Here is a 20,724-nt window from a genome sequence, read left to right as displayed (position 1 = left end):
CAGGTTGTTCCTCTAGCTCCCCATGTATCTACAGTTGCCGCTAGGTGTACCCAATCGACATTGTCTGACTCAGCCATTCCGGGTAGGATATCCATACAAGGAGATTTCTCCCCAATATCCGTGTCTTCGTTACACGTGTAACAATACTGTAATGGAGCTGAGTGAATTTTTGTGTCTGATCGATTATCAATGATGAATTTATTTCCTAGAAGATGCATTCGACCACTTAAAAGATCAACTCGAATGACAGAGTCTTGGAACTGTAAGTAGACGTGGTTTTTGGACCAGTCATGCACCATTTTTGCTTCCCTCATGAATGGACGCCCTAAGATCATCTCAAATGACATAGGATGCTTGGAAAAATCCATAACAATGAAAGTCTGCCTTACCTTGTGTCCCAAGACCTTGATTCTGAGATCCTTTAGCATTCCAATAGGCGTAACAATAGATCCATTAGCCATTTTTACCACTACGCTTGTGGCTTCAAGGTGAGGTCGCCCCATAGACTCCCAACAACTCTTTGTCACCATGCTGACTCCCGCACCACCGTCAAGGACCCCCTTTACAGTTAATCCTTTAGTAGTGATTGGTAGAGTAGCATTAGATTCATCACCTTCAAAGTATTGCCCCAACTTGTTAACGGGTACTTCAATTACAGATTCATGTCCCGCTAGGTCAGATGGTGGTGCTAAATGTTCCTCATCATTCGTTACCGAGATAGGTTTGTTCATATGTGCAAACTGTGGTAATCCAGCCTGTAATTCTCCATTGAGGAATGCTCGAAGAGTTGAGACTAGCTCGGGGTCTAAATATAGTTTGGACATGATGGTGGTTCTAACTTCTGAAGACATGAAATCCATCAATTTGGCAACATTTAATGGCATCTTGTGGGACGTAGGACCCTGACAAGAGAATGGTGAAGATGGAATCTCCACTTCCTCAAGGGGGTCGAGCATTCCCTCACCAAACATTCTCTCTAGTAGGAAAGGTGTGTGTCCACTTTCAGATGTCCTACCCTCACTCTCTTCCCGAATGATAATAGGTATAGCTAACGGCCTGTAGTTCTTGTGAGGTTGAACTTGTGTGGGAAACAATGTGTCCGACATCTGGATATGTTTGGGTTCAGGTTCTAATGTTCGTTGAGTTTCTTCCACCAAACCCCTCAGTTGTTGGACTCGTTCAATTTCCACTGTTGGGTTTGGATAGGTTCCAATCTTTCTCTTGCAATACTCATTTTTTGTCTCTCGTGGCTTATCTTGGGGGTTCGCAACTGGGTGGTTTAACTTTGAATACTCTTTTGGTGTTCGTCGTAATTCCCTCTCGTGATCCTCCTCACTCGCTTTTTCCTTTGTAGTAACAGTTTTGGTCTCCGTGGTCTCTATCGAATCTGAGTCATCCTCAGGGTCATTCATATACACGGGATCCTCTCCTGTCCCTATATTAGTCTTTGAACTAGGTTTTGAGCTAGAAGCATTAAGGGATTTCTTTCTTCGTGTTTTCTTCTTTCTCGCTCGGCCAATGGATGCAGCATCTCTCTCTTCGAGGATGTAATTTTGCTTTTGGAGCATCGACCGTGTGAGTGCATTCACTGGTGCTATGTTTATAGTTGGTGGTGTCCCATCAACAATCTCTATTAAGTTCAATGGTGTGATTTTCGGCGCGTTTGGATTGTTAGGACACTGTGCGATCAAATGATCTATGCCACAACGATTACAAATGAGTATTGGCATTGCCAATGCACTCCCTTGACTTGTTTGCATTAGTGCAGCATTCTTTTGCATTCTAATGGGGCACTCAGCTACTCGATGTGGTCCACCACATTCGTAGCACTGAAGAGGTGGTCTCCTGGCAAAACTATTAATGTTTTGGCCTCTTGCTGCTAGCGCAGTAGCTTGATATACCGGTTTGATTTGTCCCCAATGGTCTTCCATATAGTACATGGGACACTCCTCAAGCATGTCGACTCCATAGGTGATACTAGAGTCTATGTCCTCTTCGCAATCTACATAAGTACTAGATGACTCCCAACCTATTTGGTTCATAGGTGTAACTCTTGGATGAGGGGGTTGCGGTCCTAGCACTGGAGGTGGCAACGGTGTGGTTTGGACCACATTTTGGGTTCTTGGGACCATGTGCTGTAATGGCAACTGTTCCTCCATGGGTGGGGTAGGCATCAATGCAAGAACTCGAGGTGAGTCTGCCCAAGCTATAGGCGGTCTATTTTCCATGATGCGTTTAAGCATTAGGCAATCCTTCGCTTGATGGCCATACCTACCACACACGTTACAAGTCCCGTTAAACTTTACTCTGAAAGTAGGGCATTCACTCGTAGTATGTGGGCCCAAGCAGATTGAGCACCATTGCTGCTCCCTTCTTAGATACATATGAGTGTTTTGTGGAGCACGATTACCCCTAAGGCTTTCTTGGATGGCCTTGGTGAGATCTGCCAAAGTCACCTCAGATATCGTTTGCTCTTTCATGATTGGCTTTATCTTCATTGGCTCATGCCCTGATGCTTGCGAGCTACTAGACTTCGGCTTGGCAGACACTCTTTCTCCTGCAATCATTAAATTATCCTCCAATTGGATTGCATTCATGGTGACTGCTTCCCAAGTAGTCATACCTCTAATGACTAGGCCATTATAAATACTTTCATGTCGTAGTCCCCTAATGAATCTATCGAGCAATTGGTTGTTGTTGAATCGCTCATTTGGATTGCATCGAGAATTCAAATTCTTTAGGCGACTAATGAAGTCTCTCACGGATTCACCTTCTTCTCGTTGGGCTTTCTGGAGCTGAGAGGCTACACCCCAAAGTACTCCCTCTCGTATGTATTCTTTTAAGAACAGTCTCCTAAGAGTAGAGTAGATCGTTTTCTCTTCTACTCTTAAGGTTCTATACCAATCTCCAGCCTTTCCGCTTAGGGTCAAACTCAAAGCCTTACACTTATGTAGCTCATTGTGCTCTTCCAAGGAATCGCACACATGTTCAAAGACTTCCATATGCTTTCTAGCATCTCCGTCTCCACTGAATTTCTGTGTGAGCTTAGCTACTTGAACTGCCTTGCTCCTAGGCTCTCTATCAGGTGCACTACGCATGTTTTCTGCAATAGAGCGACCGATAGTTTGAGCAAATGCTGCCAAATCTCCTATTTGAGCAGGTATAATGGGTGGATGTGCTCTTGGAACCACATGTGAGATGGGAGTTGGCCTTGGCCTTGGCCTTAGCATACGCGCGGCTCTTGGGTCCCATATTTCGTATGGTGGTGTACCAGACGGTGGTCCAAAGTTTACAGGCGTGGCCCTAGGCATAGGGGGTGCCTGATATGGCATGTTATTATTAAATGGCATGGATCCACTTGTATAAGAGCTACATGAGGCTGAGGTACGACAGGTGCACATGATTGATACATACATGTAGGTATAGTTGGGGGCACTGTGCTACTAGGCATCGGTGCAGTGTTAACAAATGAACTCCATGGCGTACTTCTTGTCATGCTCACCACTGGGATATGCATGGTAGCCATAGTGTCATTAAGAGAAAGATGAGCTAGATCTGGGAAGGTAAAGCTGCCACTTGTGGGCTCAGATTGTACTGAGGCTCCTGGCGAAACAACATATGGAGGATCAATGGGGCTCACTGAGGGAGTCTCCATTTGTGATAGGGTTGGTTGGTTGGCCTTTCCCGTATCCAAGAATCTCATTAGGCTTGTTGAAGGCATGTTGATCCATGTGTTCTATCTTTCTAACTCGACAATCCTATGGAGGATATCACAGACTTTCTGTTGTTGCTCATCTATGCTAGTAGCACCCGATGTGGATTGTAGAACATCTAACCAACCCACATGATAGGTGTGTCCTGTGTATCGATCAGTTAAAGCCTCTGCTTGTAGGTCATACTCCCAATTTTCGTTTAGGAATATCCCATCTAGGCTTGGCGTGCTGGAGGTTTCCCTCGAAGTGGAAGCATTATTGCTTCCCATCGCTTGCCCCTCCATGACTGCTACCTTGGGAGCACTCGGTTGCTCGGCTGGCATGATTGTTGTCATAGGAGCCTTTGCTTTCAGGGCTTGACTTTGTTCTAGCCTTCGTAGGTTCTCAATTTCCCTCTCCCTTGTTGCTTGCATATAGCGTTCAATCTCTTGTACTTCGGCAAGACTCCTACCATTGGGTAGTAAAACCTCAGAGGGAGATAGTCCTAAAGGATCAGGAGGTGCAGTGGATGGAACATTCACATGCACACTCTCAATAAGCATAGGGTCTATTTTAGGCATGAATGAAGAATTTACTTCCCCACTCCCTTCATTTATTTCATTAACCGCATGTTCGGAGCGAGTAGCTCTACTAAGGGTCTCTTTTAAGCGGCTAAACACGCTGGACCCGGGCCGTGGGCCCATGGCATGCATGTCTTGACTTGAACTATCAGGGTTTGGTGTAGGATACCCCTCCATGACTTCGTAGTCAGAGGAAGAATCACTAGACGCGATATGAGGATCTTGGGTCGCGCTACCTTGAGTCCCGCCGAAGGTCCAGAACCTAGGGTGGAGGAATAATGTGTGCCCACGTAAATGGAGGCACTACCAATATGCTCGTGCTCTAACACTTGTCCAGAGCATAGGTTCATATGACTTGGATTCCCTAGAAGTGTCAGTGAGTGCCCGTGAAGGCTGCTCACCTAGTAATTTTGGGTGTTTTGCAACCCAAGTCTTTTCTTATTTATTTATTTTTTGATTTTTTGGTCCTTTTTTTTTTGACCCAGCTATAGAATAGAACGTATGATAGCTCAAAATGAGCGTTTCGGTCAGAGGGACGTGCCGTGCTTTACAGCCCTCCGTTTGGTCACTTTATGCCCTCGGAATCCCTAAAACCGTCAATTTCTAGTAGGAAACTAGGCCTAAATTAGAAAGTCTAAGGGTGTAAGTGGGAAGAGAAGGGAGGAGAGTGGAGGACTTGCCCCACATGCTCTCATTCCCTCTTGAGGGGGTAGGGTATATATATAAGAGTGAGTCTAGTATACATCATAGGACTGAGGCCTGAGGCCTGGGCTTGGGCTTGGGGAAATGATCCCGATCCCGATCAAAATTTTAGTGTAGCCCCCGAGTCACTCACGCTTAAATATTTTCGGTTTTTTATTTTTTATTTTTTAAAACAAATTTTTTTATTTTATTTTATTTTTTTTGAGGCGACGACCGCGCGCGGTTTAGGTGACCCTTTCTTGGCCACACACACTGTCAACACCTACCTAACCTCTCTGTCAACAGCTCACAGACAGCTCACTACCTTATCTACTTACTAACAGTGCTTCTAACCACTAACTAATCTGTTAACCACTCTGCTAACTGCTTATTGACAATGGGCTAACTGTCCACCTACTTCCTCTCTCACTACCTTACTGTGCAAAGACTGTGTGCAGGCAAACCTTGACAGAAAACTGTGTACAGACTGTGTGCAAACAGAAATTGCTAACTGTCTACCTACTTATTCATTCACTACGAACAAGCTAACGACTACTAATTGTGCAAAGACTGTGTGCAAACAGAAAACACAACATTATGCAGAAATCACAGAACTTGGAGACAATACAGAAATTAACAACTTGCAGAAAAATAACTCATTCCTCTTCCTCTTCCTCTTCCTCTTCTTTCCTACTACAAACAACTCATAGGAGAAGCACAAGGTACCTCTTGGGCTTAGTGCAGGGCGATTCCCCGGCAGCGGCGCCAAAAATGTGCGCTCCTTGCCGCACTATCGAAGCAAGGGCCTTGCCTAACACTGTGTACGAGCCACAGACGGCTCCAGGCACACAACTAGCTTAACTAGTAAGCTCAAAAGAGCACAATGGTGTGTCACTCACCGCTCTATGCTCCTACCGTGGAGGATTCCTTGCCGCGAAGAAGAAGGAGACGCCGCTACATCGCGCTCAACCGCTTCACCGCCGTCGTGCCGCTGCAATGCTCGATCGCACTCTCTCTCTCTCTCTCTCTCTCTCTCTCTCTCTCTCTCTCTCTCTCTCTCTCTCTCTCTCTCTCTCTCTCACACACACACACACACACACACACACACACACACACACACACACACACACACAAGGAGGTGAAGAAGAAGAAGATGGATATGGAGATGGAGCAAGAGCACTCTTCTATTGCACAAATGAGAGAATAAGTGAATTTTAGGTTTAGTTGGCTTTTATATGAGCTCACCCCATTCACACTTGGACGCCCATGCTTAGCCAACTAATCCCTTGAATGTCCCAGTTAGAGTGCGCCTCTCATCGGCGATCACTCTTAACCTTTTCCTATTGGTCCGACAAGCCCGGTACCTGACTCTACCAAATACATAATACACGTTCGTCGTAGGTGATGGGGTGTCCGTGAGCCGTGAGGGTTAACAGCTTTCTAGTGGGCTTAGTCCCTATTGACCTTTAGCTTAAGTATTATAAAGGGAGTTTACTAGAGTGATGAGCCTGGGGAGGGTAACAGTGTTATATGACCCCCTAAAGTTACAAAATTAAAATGCTGAAAACGAAAAAAAATAAATAAATCAAACTGCCACAATGTAAAATCTTAAGCTGGAAGAGAAATCTCAGCTTGATTTGGTACTTCACTCACATGTATTGCCTATGGTACTAGAGCCCTAGAGGTTCCCAGTGTGGGCGCTTTTTCTTGAAAAGCAAAAAACCCAAGGCATACAAAATAAGCACACACATCAAAATTGAATCACTGTGAAAAGACTTTGGGGGGTCAAAGAAAAAGTGATCAATCAGGCGATGATTTCATGAGAAATTCTTTTTATGGTAGCTTAACTACAAGGTCTTCTAGATATAGCCTCTAGTCAGCCCTCGAACATGAATACTTGGCTCTCGCGATTAAACAACTTAATTAACCATAGAAAATTAAGAAGCTTACCCATGGTATTAATATTCGATCTCTAGTGCCTTTCGACCGTCAAATTAGCGACCCCAGACTTGTTTAATTTTTTACCTATACATCTGTTTATGCATTTGATTACATTGCAATTTAATGTTCATTGCTGACAAATTGTTTGAAATTCTTTTACCAATCAATTTGTCTACCTAAAACGGCATATACTTTTTAATCATTTATGAGAATGCAATTACTGTGCCAATGTTGTTTGATTTTGCAGTGACTGAAGAAGGCTAAGGACATTCATCTCAAATGCTCTTCCACCTCGACGAACGAGCTTCAACTCAATAGCTTTCGAGGACGGAATCTACATCAGAAAGGGGGGCATGTTAACCCTCACGGCTCACGGACACCATGTCACCTACGACAGACATTGTATTATTTACTTGGTAGAGTCAGGTACCGGGCTTGTTTGTCCAATAGCAAAAGGGTAAGAGTGATTGCCGATGAGAGGCGCACTCTAATTGGAACATTCAAGGGATTAGTTGGCTAAGCATGGGCGCCCTAGTGTGAATGGGGTGAGCTCATATAAAAGTCAACTAAACCTAAAATTCACTCATTCTCTCATTTGTGCAATTGAAGAGTTCTCTTGCTCCATCTCCATCTTCTTCTTCTTCATCTCCTTGTGTGTGTGTACGCGTCAGAGAGAGAGAGAGAGAGAGTGTCTGATCGAGCATTGCGGCGGCACGACGACGGCGAGGCGGTTGAGCGCGGCGTAGCGGCGTCTCCCTCTTCTTCGCGGCGAGGAATCCTCCACGAAGCAAGCGTAGAGGGCGCCCAACGTGCATTATGTCTAGGTCCACATGTGACACATGCTTTGTATCCACTTGTTTGAAGCCCTGCATGTATACACATGACAATAGATAATCTTGAGAAAAACCAAGATTTACAGTATTTGAGTTTGAGTGTAAATCACTTGAGCATTCTGTTAGTCCGGGATAGTCATGCATGGTCCACATTAGAATGCCTCTGATCAAATCATTCCGTCAACCTGTGTGTCGACTCATATCCACCACTTCTATGCCAATCCACAATTGTTATAGCTCTCAATAGTGGACGAAGATACACATCCATATTCTTCACTTTATACCGCCCCGGCACAATGCAGCTTAGCCACAGGTGCCCCTTCTTGGTAGTCAACCACGGGGGAATGTTGTAGTTGACGATGAAAACGGGCCATACACTGTAAGATGTTGATCTCTAACCAAATGGATTTATGCCATCCATAGCCAAGCCAAGCTCCCTGGCAAAATCTGGCCATGTTTCGTCTATATGTTTCCAAGTTGCGCAATCTGCAAGAATTCGTGTTGGGATTCAGGCCAGCTGGCCGGACATCCCACTTACTACTAACCCATCTACTAACTTAACCATGTATACACTTATTCTTTAATACAACAAAATAAGGAGCTACAACAGGATAACATTGTTGTGCGCTCCACCCAAAAAAGGTCTCTCTCTCTCTCTGTTAACCCTCACGGCTCACGAACACCATGTCACCTACGACGGACGTTGTATTATTTACTTGGTAGAGTCAGGTACCGGGCTTATCGGTCCAATAGGAAAAGGGTAAGAGTGATCGCCGATGAGAGGCGCACTCTAACTGGAACATTCAAGGGATTAGTTGGCTAAGCATGGGCACCCAAGTGTGAATGGGGTGATCTCATATAAAAGTCAACTAAACCTAAAATTCACTCATTCTCTCATTTGTGCAAATGAAGAGTGCTCTTGCTCCATCTCCATCTTCTTCTTCTTCATCTCCTTGTGTGTGTGTGTATGCGTGAGAGAGAGAGAGAGAGAGAGAGAGAGTGCGATCGCGCATTGCGGCAACACGACGGCGGCGAGGCGGTTGAGCGCGGCGTAGCGGCGTCTCCCTCTTCTTCGCGGCGAGGAATCCTCCACGAAGCAAGCGTAGAGCGGTGTGAGTGACACACCATCGTCATCTTTGAGCTTACTAGTTTAGGCTTGTTGTGTGCTTGGAGCCATTTGTGGCTCGCACGCGGTGTATCGGCAAGTTCCTTGCATTGATACATGCGACATACGCACGCACGCGATGTATTAGCAAGTTCCTTGCATTGACACGTGCGACATACGCACACACTCTCTGCTCTCACACTTGCACTCGCACACGCTTCTCGTGGCAGCTTTTCACTGGTATCAGAGCAGGGTTTGTTATGTATGTTGAGTTACGAAAACTGCCATATGTACCTTTTGTGGAGCCGATTTAGCTTGTTTCTGACAGTCTCGACCGTTTCTGAGACTCGGTTCGGAGGCCCTTTTTGAGACAGGGCTGGTTTCTTGCCTGCATAACCTTTTGTGAGGGTTGATAGCGTGAGGTTTTCTTGAGTTGGAGGATTCTCGGATGTTGAGATCCTTTCGGTGATACAGGTTGTTGGAGTACCCCTTTTTTGTGGCCTCACCATAGGACATGTATAGAGAGGGCTAGGTGCATTTGAGGTGGCAGTCTTGGGTAGGCTATTGATTTTTTTATGCACAGTTAGTGGTTGATGAGCCTGTCTTATGCTTTGAGAGCATTATTTTTTATGCGTTGCTGATCTCTTGTGACAGTTTTGGATTGAGAATTACCAGTGTTTATCGCCATATTATCTTTAGTCTGCACGCAATGTCATTTAGTGGTGAAAAGGATATTTACAATATCCAAAAATTTGATGGAATGAATTTTGCTATCTAGAAAGAGCAGATTCAAGATGTTCTTATACAAAAAGGCCAGGTAGATCCTATCATGGAGCGCCCAGAGGGCGAGTATACAGATGTTGAGTGGGAGAAACTTGATGCTAGGGCCAAATCTACCCTCCGTTTGCATTTGGTTGAACCTGTGTACTTTACTATAGTTGGAGAAAGGACTGCTAGAGATGTACGGTATAAGTTGTGTTCTAGTTATGAGAACAAAAGTGCCACTAATAAGGTTTTCTTTATGAAGAATCTCTTTGAACTTTGTATGAAGGAAGAGGGCGCTATTTCTACTCACATTAATGAGTTCAATATCATTTTCACTCAGTTGACCACTCAGGGTTTAGTCTTCGATGAGGAAATCAAATGTATATTCTTGCTATGCAGTTTACCCTCGTCTTGGGATACGTTTCGTACTGTGATTAGCAACTCAGCACCTGGTACCGGTCTAGTGTACAATGGCGTCCTTGGGAGTCTGTTTACCGAGGAGATTCACAGGAAATCTCTCGAAGACAAGAAGGATGGTGATTTGTATGTTGCTAGTGATAGACAAAGGGATCGCACTCAAAGTCGTGCCAAAAGCAACAAACATGGGGGCTCACGCAGTAAGTCTCGTGGTTCTATGCGTCATGTCGAGTACTATCACTACCATAAAAAAAGGGCATGTGAAGAAGGATTGCAGGAAATGGCAGCAAAGCAAGAAGGATAAACAATCCGGTGAAACTTCTAAGTCTGATAATTCAAACAAGGGCAAAGCAAAGTTAGAGGAGATCAATGTGCTAGAGTCTTTCAAATGCTTCTATTGTAGAGACTCTTCCAGCAGTTGTTATGCCACTTACCTCTGACGTATTGTTCTTCACAGCAGATCTACTTGTCGAGGCTCTTTTTACAGAAGATGTGCAGTATGCACAGAATTGGATAGTAGATTTTGGTGCGAGTTTCCATGTGACACCACATAGAGAGTGGTTCTCTACTTATTCTCACTCTTGTGGCAAAGTGAGACTTGGTGATGCTTATGAACTAGACATTGAGGGTGTCGGAAACGTCAAATTGCATCAAAGGAATGACATGCACTTTACTTTATGTAATGTCAGACCTGTGTCCAAGTTGACTAAAAGCTTGATTTTTGTTGTGGTCAGCTTGATGATTTGGGCTACAACACCACATTTGGCAATGGTTCATGGATAGTATGCAAAGGTAATCTTGTTGTACTCAGAGGTCAGAAGCATGGTACCTTGTATTTTATGCATGTGTCAGATGTTGTTCATGATTACATATTTATAGACGAGCTGTTGTCTACTGAGTTGTGGCATTGCCGGCTAGGTCATATTAGCCAAAAAGGAATGAGAACTCTGACTCGTTTTGGCTACTTACCTGTCTTGTGTTATGTTGAGTTTCCTGTTTGTGAGCATTGTATCTATAACAAAACAGACTAGATCCGTGCACTTACCATTGGATCAAAAGCGAGTTGAACCTCTAGATTTAGTGCATAGTGATGTTTGTGGTCCTATGTCAACCAAATCTCTAGAAGGGGCCAGCTATTTTGTGACATTGCATATCCTTTGAAACATAAGGATCGAGTTTTTCCTGTGTTCCAAAAAAATTTAGCACTCGTTGAGAATCAATCTGGCAAGAAACTCAATAGGTTGCGGACTGACAACAGTGGAGAGTATGTCTCCAAGGATTTTGACAATTTTTGTGCTAAAAGGGGGATTAACAGGCAGTTTATTGCACCATACACACCATCTCAGAATGGAGTTGCTGAGCGCATAAATCGTACGATTCAGGAAAGAGTCACAGACATGCTTTCTAGGGAAAATCTCACACAAGCCTTTTGGACAAAAGCCGTCTTGATCGCAGGGCACATTATAAATTGTTCGCCTAGTACGCCATTGAATTATGAGATTCCAGAAGAGTTATGGTCTAAACATAAGCCCCACTATGACCATCTGCGTGTTTTTGGTTGTGAAGCTTATGCTCACGTGCCTAAACAACTTCGACAGAAGTTAGAGGCAAAGTCACACAAATGTATTTTCATTGGATATGGTGCAGATGGAGAGATGGGATATCGTCTCTGGCACCCAGAATCTCGTCGAGTCATCCGTAGTTCAGATGTGATCTTCAATGAGTCGAAGATGCATAAATAACCTTTCCAAGGAAATAAAAATTCGGGGAGTCAAATTTGAGGATGTTGCCTCAGAGACAATGAAATCAACTCAGCGGGCTAGTGATGTACCTTCCTCTAGCAATGCTCCAAAGGGAGAGGATAGCAATGGTCAAGGAGTGATACAGTCTACTAGAATCTCTCGTCCACCTACACGTTTCGAGAAAGGTCTTGATTACATCATGTTGACCAATTGCGGTGAGCCAAGCTGCTACCAAGAAGCCATGATGACGGATGATGTGGTGAAGTGGGAGGAGGCTATGGAATCTGAGTATAACTCGATTCTGGCTAATGACACTTGGGACTTGGTAGGACTGCCAAATGACGCGAAAGCTTTACCTTGCAAATGGGTTTACAAAGAAGAAATTTACCTTAGGTGATCCAAATCCAAAGTACAAGGCTAGACTTGTAGCCAAAAGGTTCAAACAGCAAAAGGGAGTTGATTTTGATGAAATCTTCACGCATGTGGTCAAGATGACAACGCTTAGAACCATACTTGGTCTTGTAGATATTGAGGACATGAAACTTGTCCAAATAGATGTGAAGACAACATTTCTTCACGGGGATCTCAATGAGGATGTTTACATGCATCAGCCTGAAGAGTTTGTTCAAGAGAATGCATCTCGTGAGGAGCTAGTATGTAAGCTCAAAAAGGCACTTTATGGCTTAAAGCAAGGTTCAAGGCAGTGGTATCATAAATTTGGTGCATGTATGAGGTCTTAAGGATATAAAAGGAGCCAAGAGGATCACTGCTTGTACACAAGAAAGCTAGATATTGGCTCGATGATCATTCTAGTTTTGTATGTTGATGACATGCTTATAGCTGGGAAATCCATTGCGGAAATTGCCAACTTGAAGAAAACACTTAGCAATAATTTTGCAATGAAAGATTTAAGGGATGCTACACACTTTCTTGGCATGCGAATCAAAAGAGATCGCAAACGTCGTATTCTTGAGTTATCTTAGGAAACATACATTGAGAAAGTTTTGCAGCGTTTCAATATGCAAGGGGGGGAAATCATTGAGTACCCCAATGCAGACATCTTGAAACTCATCAAGGAAGACGCACCCAAATCTGATGCTGAGCGAGCTGAAATGGCTAAGGTACCATATTCTTCGGCAGTGGGCAGTCTCATGTATGCTATGGTGGCTACAAGACCAGACATTGCTTTTGCAGTGGGAGTAGTGAGCCGATATATGGCAAATCTTGGCAGCAAGCATTGGGAAGCAGTGAAGCACATTCTTAGTTACCTCAAAAGTACGGTCGACAGGTGTTTATGCTTCGGGAACAATGATGCATCCATCGTGGGTTATGCAGATGCAGACTATGCGGGTTGTGTCGACAATAGGAGATTGACATCTGGCTATGTCTTCATATTTGCTGGACGAGCAGTATCTTGAAGGTCATGTCTTCAAGATTGTACGTCGTCTTCTACTACGGAAGCAGAGTACGTTGCATTGTCGGATGCAAGTAAAGAGGCTGTATGGTTATCTCACTTGGTCAGAAATCTTGGCATTGATGAGACTCCAATGATATATTGTGATAGTCAGTGTGCTCCTGCATTGGCAAGGAATCCCGTGTTTCACTCCAAATCAAAACACATTGAATTCAGGTATCATCTCATGGGAGATTTCTTGGCCAAAGAGCTCATTGATTTGGTCAAGGTACACACTAACGACAATCCAGCAGATGCTTTGACGAAAGGCTTAGCTTTGGAGCGGTTTACACATTGTAGTGAGTTGATGGGTATAGGTTGAAGCCAATAGATTGCTCCACGGTTGTACATACCAAGTCACTTGGGCTACGTTGGCCTACAAGTGGGAGTTTGTTGGGATTCATGCCAACTAACCGTACATCCCACTTACTACTAACCCATCTACTAACTTAACCATGTATATACTTATTCTTTTATATAACAAAATAAGGAGCTGCAAAACAAGATAACGTTGATGTGCGCTCCACCCAAGGCAGATCTCTCTCTCTCTCTCTCTTCTCTCGCACTTGCACTCGTACACGCTTCTCGTGGCACCTTCAACCCATCTACTAACTTAACCATGTATACACTTATTCTTTAATACAATAAAATAAGGAGCTGCAATAGGATAACGTTGTTGTGTGCTCCACCCAAAGTAGGTCTCTCTCTCTCTACTCTCGCACTTGCACTCGCACACGCTTCCCGTGGCATCTTCAATCCATAGCACACCATCCGAAGATTTATTCTTCTCGTGCCATGATGCTAGGGCAGCCATGGACTTACATTCAAAGAAATGCTTGATGCGAGGAAGCAGAGGAAAATGTCGCAAAACCTTTTGTAGAATTTTTGTTCCGTGGAGATCTACTCGATATCTCTCGGAATCATATTTCGGACACTTCTCCATGTCTATGTATTCCCCTCTAAAAAGAATGTAGTCGTTAGGACAAGCGTGAATCGAATTGTAATCCATCCCCAAGTTTTGCAAGATCTTTCTTGCTTCCTCTTTGGAATCTAGCATCACATTATCAGCTCTGGCAGTATGTGCTCTTTGAGCAATCTACACAGCGAAAAAAATGCGGTACACTTGTGTAAGTAATCTATCAGATCGTTATACATCTAGAGTTTTTTATTAAAGTAAACACATTGTAATAGATCACCTGAAAAGCAATGTGACGTTGGTGTCACTCCATCCAAACTTTGCCTGCATGTTGAGAAGAATCAGGAGCGCCTTCAATTTAGACACACGTGCTCCATCATACAATGATGTATCGGGTTCACTTTTCATATCATCATAGATAAGCCTTTCTGAATCCATGATTGTCTCAATCATTTCATCGATCTCGGGCTCAAACATTGCGTCATTGGAAATGTGGTCTGCATGATCATCCTCCGAGCTGTCAGAGCCTACATTTTGTGGCCTCACGTATACTACTTGACCAAAGCGCCTACGAATACGTCTATTGGGTTGCAAGATTGCTGTCTGTTGGCCAATGTCAGAGTCCGACGAGTTATAATTGGCAATAACTCAATCTATAATAGATGGATCAAACTCACCAAATTTGTGAACGTGCTGCAAAGAAACGTGTCTCGTATTTGGATTCTAATCCAACCACATCGTCTACAACAACGAAAGCAAGGTGAAGAGTTGCGCGCACTTGAAATGGAGAATAGCACTTTAAGAATTCTCGTTGTGGAGAATGAGCACCTCAAGAAGGTTCTTGAAACGCAAACAACACGCTTGATGCATACAAAGCTTTACACTTGGTGAATGGAATCCAAAATCGGATCATAGGATGTTATGTATTGACCTCAAGTGTGGTAAACGGCCCGAGCATGTAGCCTCCAATCATGATGTGAATCATTTGTACCTACGTCTAGACTTCAAACGAGCACTTATATATGCTGATATGGTGGACCAAATGTTAAGCATGATAGAGCATCAAGAGAACCCAACATTAGAATGCAAGTGGAAAGTTTTCAAAGAAGTAATTTTCTCTTGTGTGAAGGAATGCTTTTCGGTGAAACACGTGTCTTACAAAAGGTTTAAGAAGGGTAGCACCAAAAAGAAATGGTTTGACATGGAATGTAGTCAAGCCCATAAACACTTGCTAATATTGGATGCAATCAAAGACAAGGAAGTTTACTTGGAATGTTCACACACATACAAAGCACTTGTTTAAAAGAAGAGGAGAAGGTGGGAAGTCAAAAAACAACTTCTTTTAGCGCAAGAGAAAGCACATGCATGTGGCAAGTTTTGGCAAAATCTAAAAGGCAAGCACGTTGAGAGCTTTGGTGACTTGACTCTTGAGGATATGTATATGCATTGCAAGAACCTCTATTAGAAACCCAATGTTGATAAGATGGAGTGTTGTAGCTCCCTTTCGTTTATGTCTCCCTTCGTTACCATTGAAGATGTATGCCGTGCGCTTGAGAAACTTGCTACTTGCAAGGCAGGTGACCTTCAAGATGTCAAGGCTGAAATGATTAAATGGACAAGCAAGAAAACACGATATTGGATATGCGATATGTTTAACCTTGCACTTCAATATGGCATGCCTCATGATTGGAGTACAAATTGGATCAAACCTTTGCACGAAGGAGGAGATGTAAACAATGTGAACAACTATCGCACTATAATGGTTGGTTCTTTGATGGAAAATTTATTCGGATGTATCATGGAGATGAAGATAAGTGAATGGGCTGAAAAGAATTGCAAACGTGCGCTTGGTCAAGCAGGTTTTCGAAAGCATCATAGCACTATTGATCACTTTGTCACTCTTCGAGTTCTTATGGAAGCGTCTCGATTGAAAGGAAAAAAGTTGTATTGTTGCTTTGTGGATTTCAAGAAAGCTTTTGACATGGTACCACGAGGAAATCTTTGGAGACGTATGCAAAGTCTTCAAGTGCCGAGAGAATTTATGCATGCAGTCTTTCGCATCTACCAAAAAGTGATATGTCGATTACGTATGGGAGATGGAATTTCAGAATTTTTTGCAAGCACCATTGGTGTCAAACAAGGATGCCCACTTTCCCCAACCCTCTTTGGGCTACTCATTGATGAATTGGAATGCATGGTTCTTGATTTTATGCAGCAAGAAGGCATAGAAGAGGTTAAGATCGGAAATGCGGTGATCATACTTTTGCTTTATGCCGATGATGTAGTGCTCTTGGCACATACCTTAGAAGATGCGCAAAAGCTTATGAGTGTCTTGGAACGCTTTTGCCTACATAGCGGGCTGATCGTAAATGGATCCAAAACCAAGGTTATGCTTGTGAAGACCCACAATGATGAAAATCCATGCATTGTATACAACAATGAGCAACTTGAAGTGGTAGATCACTTCAAGTACCTTGGCCTTGAGGTTCCATCCAATCATAAATGGAAGGATTGTGCAATGCGTCGCTTGGAAGCCGGAAAGAGGGCTTATTATGCATTTGAGAACATGTGCAATGCTGGAGAGATCAAGTGTTGGACTCTCAAAAAGTGCCTCTTTGACACATTGGTGACACCGGTGCTTCTTTATGGAGTGGAGATGTGGGGTGGAAGCATTGGGAAGTCTACTTGGAAAGAGTTTGAGAATGTCCAAAAGCGTTTTCTCACCAACTTTCTCCAAGTCAAGACACAAACACCCTACATGCTCTTACTTCTTGAGTCTGAATCGCTTCCCATTGAGGTCTTGGGTATGCAAAGGGTTGTGGAGTACATGCGTAAGACACAATGTAGCCCTTTGCATCGACTTCCTAGAATGACATATGAAGCAAGTCAAAAGGTTCAAAAGACATGCAAGAGCAAAATACTAAGTTCGGGGTGGATGCTTGACATCAAGAAATGGTTTGGAAGATGGGATGCATGTCACTTGGTCAAGGATGCGTCGATCGACTCCCAAGTTAATGAGGCCTTCTTACAATGCCAATGTATCACGGCTTAGGAGAAATCCGAAGGTTCTCGCTCAGCCATTACACCACACACGTTGCCCTAAACTACAAATCTCTCTTCTTCTCCGAACGAGGTAACCGAACCCATCCCTACATCCTTGAGCCCATCCCGTTGAGTGTGATCCGCACCATTGCCTCCATTCCTCTTAGCTCCCATTCTCTACATTGTGAGACAGGACGTTGAGGCACTGGCGAGGAGTGTCATCGACTTTGCACCTTATGCCCTCGTCAAGTGCGAGAGAGTGAGTACCACACACTACTTGAGTGCTCAGCTTTTGACCACATTAGGTCCTCTTTTCCCCATATATTCAGCCATGAGCTCTCCCTACATACCTTCCTCTCCCAACCACGATGTGGACTCTCTATTGCAACGCTCATTTCAGCCATTTTTGAGCATCGAGAGTCACTTATGACCTCCACTCACACCACATGACATATTCATTTGGTCCCATAGGTCATATTTGACCTCCGAGGACGATAATAGAACTCTCTCTCTCTCTCTCTCTCTCTCTCTCTCTCTCTCTCTCTCTCTCTCTCTCTCTCTCTCTCTCTCTCTCTCTCTCTCTCTCTCTCTCTCTCTCTGTTCACACTATAAACTACATCACATTCTCTAGTCATGTCCAATCGCCGCACACCTCGGTCTAGAGGTGCACGGAGATAAGAACCACTGGGTTATAATCTCGTCGTTATTGGTCAATGCCTATATTTGTGGGTACGATAAATCTACACAGCCATGTCTACATGATAGCGCATATAGTGAACAAAACCCCTTTGCCTCTTCTCTAGCTATAGCAATTCACAGCATCTTAACATCTCTTCACAGCAGATCTTTGTTCAAGGGATTACTTAGCACATTACATGTTGGCCTCCAATCTGACTATCATGTCGTTAACAGCTTTCCAACTTAAGGTCGCATCCATAGAGAGGAAGAGAGGGATCACCATTCGCCTAACTCTAATTTTTTTACCGTTATCTCGAAGGTAGACTTTAATATAAAAACTAAATCCAAAATCTAATCTTAAATCTAACCTAATTGAACATATGGTGATTCGCAGCTAATTGAATATGGTTAGTGTGTGAGTTAATAGGTGTCAGTCTGATGGGAATATACATATTGTTGTGTAACTAGTGTTTGCTCTTTGGGCAAAGCCTTCATTGATATGCAATAAAATCTAACATAAATCTAATCTAATCTTGAATCGAACATAAATCTAGATCTAATCTAATCTTAAACTCAAAATAAACCTAAATTTAATATAATCTTAAATCTAACCTAAACTTAAATGTAATCTAACTTAAATCTAAATCTAATTTAGTCAATCTTAGATCTTATCTTAATCTTAAATCTAAATCTAATCTAATCTTAAACTCAACATAAACATAAATCTAATCCAATCTTAAATCCTAAACCTAAATGTAATCTAACTTAAATCTAACCTAGCTAGCTAATCTTAAATCTTGCTCTAATTTTAAATCTAACCTAATATTAATCTAACGTAAATCTAAATCTAACCTAATCTTAAACTCAACATAAACATAAATCTAAATGTAATCTAACCTAATCTTAAATCTTATTTAAATCTTAACCTAATCTTAACCTAATTTAAATTTAGCATAAATTTTAAATATAAGTTAAATCTAATCCAGCTTAATCTTAGATCTTAATCTAACCTAATTTTAATTAAATGTAATTTTAAATCTAACCTAACCCTAAATTTTAATATGACATTTCATTTCATATTTTCTCTACTTTTTATCTCTCTCTCTCTCTCTCTCTCTTTGTTTTCTCCCCTTGCCTCTCTCTTTTTGTCTTCTCCCTCCCTCTCTCTCTCTTTGGTTTTTTATTCTCTCTCTCTTTCTCCCTCTTTCTCTTTCTCCTTGTTTTCTCCTCTCTCTCTCTCTCTTCTCTCTCTCTCTCTCTCTCTCTCTCTCTCTCTCTCTCTCTCTCTTTTCCTCTCTCAATGTGTGTGTGTATGCATTCTTTGTTTATGCATGTGTGTGTACGTGTTTTTTGTTTATGCATGTGCTCTCTCTCTCTCTCTCTCTCTCTCTCTCTCTCTCTCTCTCTCTCTCTCTCTCTCTCTCTCACACACACACACACACACACATTCAAAGACACAATGTATGTTGTGTGTGTGTGTGTGTGTGTGTGTGTGTGTGTGGGGGGGGGGGGGGGGGGGGAGAAAGAGAGAGAGAGAGAGAGAGAGAGAGAGCGGGTTACCTCTTTTGCTTGAGTGCCGAAAACTCAAATCTGAGATCTAAGTTTTTGGCGCTCTCAGTTTATTTTTTACCCCTGTCGACGTCGCTATGCAACAAAAAAAATAGCGACGCCGTGGATTTTCACTTTTGAGCGTCGCATTGCGAGTGTTGCTAATGTGAAGTACCTCTTGTGGTGTTTGCGCAGGAACGACATCAAATATCATGTACATAATTGAAAGTCTCATGTGACGGAGTACTCTACTATGTTCATACTATTTTTTAATGTAGATTCAAAGAACCACCGAGACACAATGGAGGAGGCAGAGACTAGTCAGTCTTTAGTAGGCAGGTAACAAGTTGGTTCCACCACACCAAGTGGTGCTTTTCATGTATCAAAGGGTGTACATCTTCTAGAAGGAGCCTTGTCAACAAATGTTCTCCCTACTCTTCCCACCGATGATCCTCGTTATGTAATGCTTAATGACAGCATGGAACCGGTTGACTTGAGAGATGACTATTGTTAAGACACTTCCACTTTATAAACTAACCCAAAAAGGAGTTAACTTTATGTGGTCCCCTGAATGTGAAGCTGCTTTCTAGTCTTTGAAAGTTGACATCCATGCCCAACTAATTCTCTTGCTGATTGTGGAAGAGAAGGAACTTGAGGAAGAGTCCTCTACGCACGACAAAAATAATTATGAACATGTTATTTTCAATAGTAAAGGAAGAGGAAGAGGATGTTATGCAAATCATGGAAGTGGTCAAGGAAGAGGCAACCACAAAGTGCAACAACAGAATAATTTCCAGTGATAGAACACATGTGGTCCATGAAACTTTCGAGGTAAGGGGAGTCCGAGAGGCCGTGGAAATGCACATCACAATAACTCAACATGGCAATGCTATATGATGGGGTCGAGGAAGACATGGTTACTTTGAACGCGGTCATTTAGACAAGAGAGAAAAAAATAATTATGCAACCACTAACAAGAATGTAGATGAGCCTGAGAGGCTATTTGTGGTGCAACATATGTTAAATACTATGCTTATAAATGTGGCAAAGTCTATTTTTAATGTCTGGTGTGTGGTTTCAAGTTCGTCAAATCGCATGACTAGTCATGGAGAGTGGTAAAGAAAATGGAAACTTTACAGAGCCTTGTTATCCTCTGTTGCAAGACGACATGTAGATTGGCAGCTACAAAAAGAACACATGGAAAGAGTTTGGACAACACCGTTGTAAGCTGTGACATAACTCTCAACTATAGTAAGATCCAAACACAAACCTTGATGTATCAAGAATACTTGATGTAATTTCAACTTTCCATAATGTGAATGATGGTTGC

This window comes from Adiantum capillus-veneris, chromosome 10 (genome assembly GCF_014529385.1).
Source record: "Adiantum capillus-veneris isolate H3 chromosome 10, ASM1452938v2, whole genome shotgun sequence".
Classification (NCBI taxonomy): domain Eukaryota; kingdom Viridiplantae; phylum Streptophyta; class Polypodiopsida; order Polypodiales; family Pteridaceae; genus Adiantum; species Adiantum capillus-veneris.
This window is presented reverse-complemented; position numbering follows the sequence as displayed.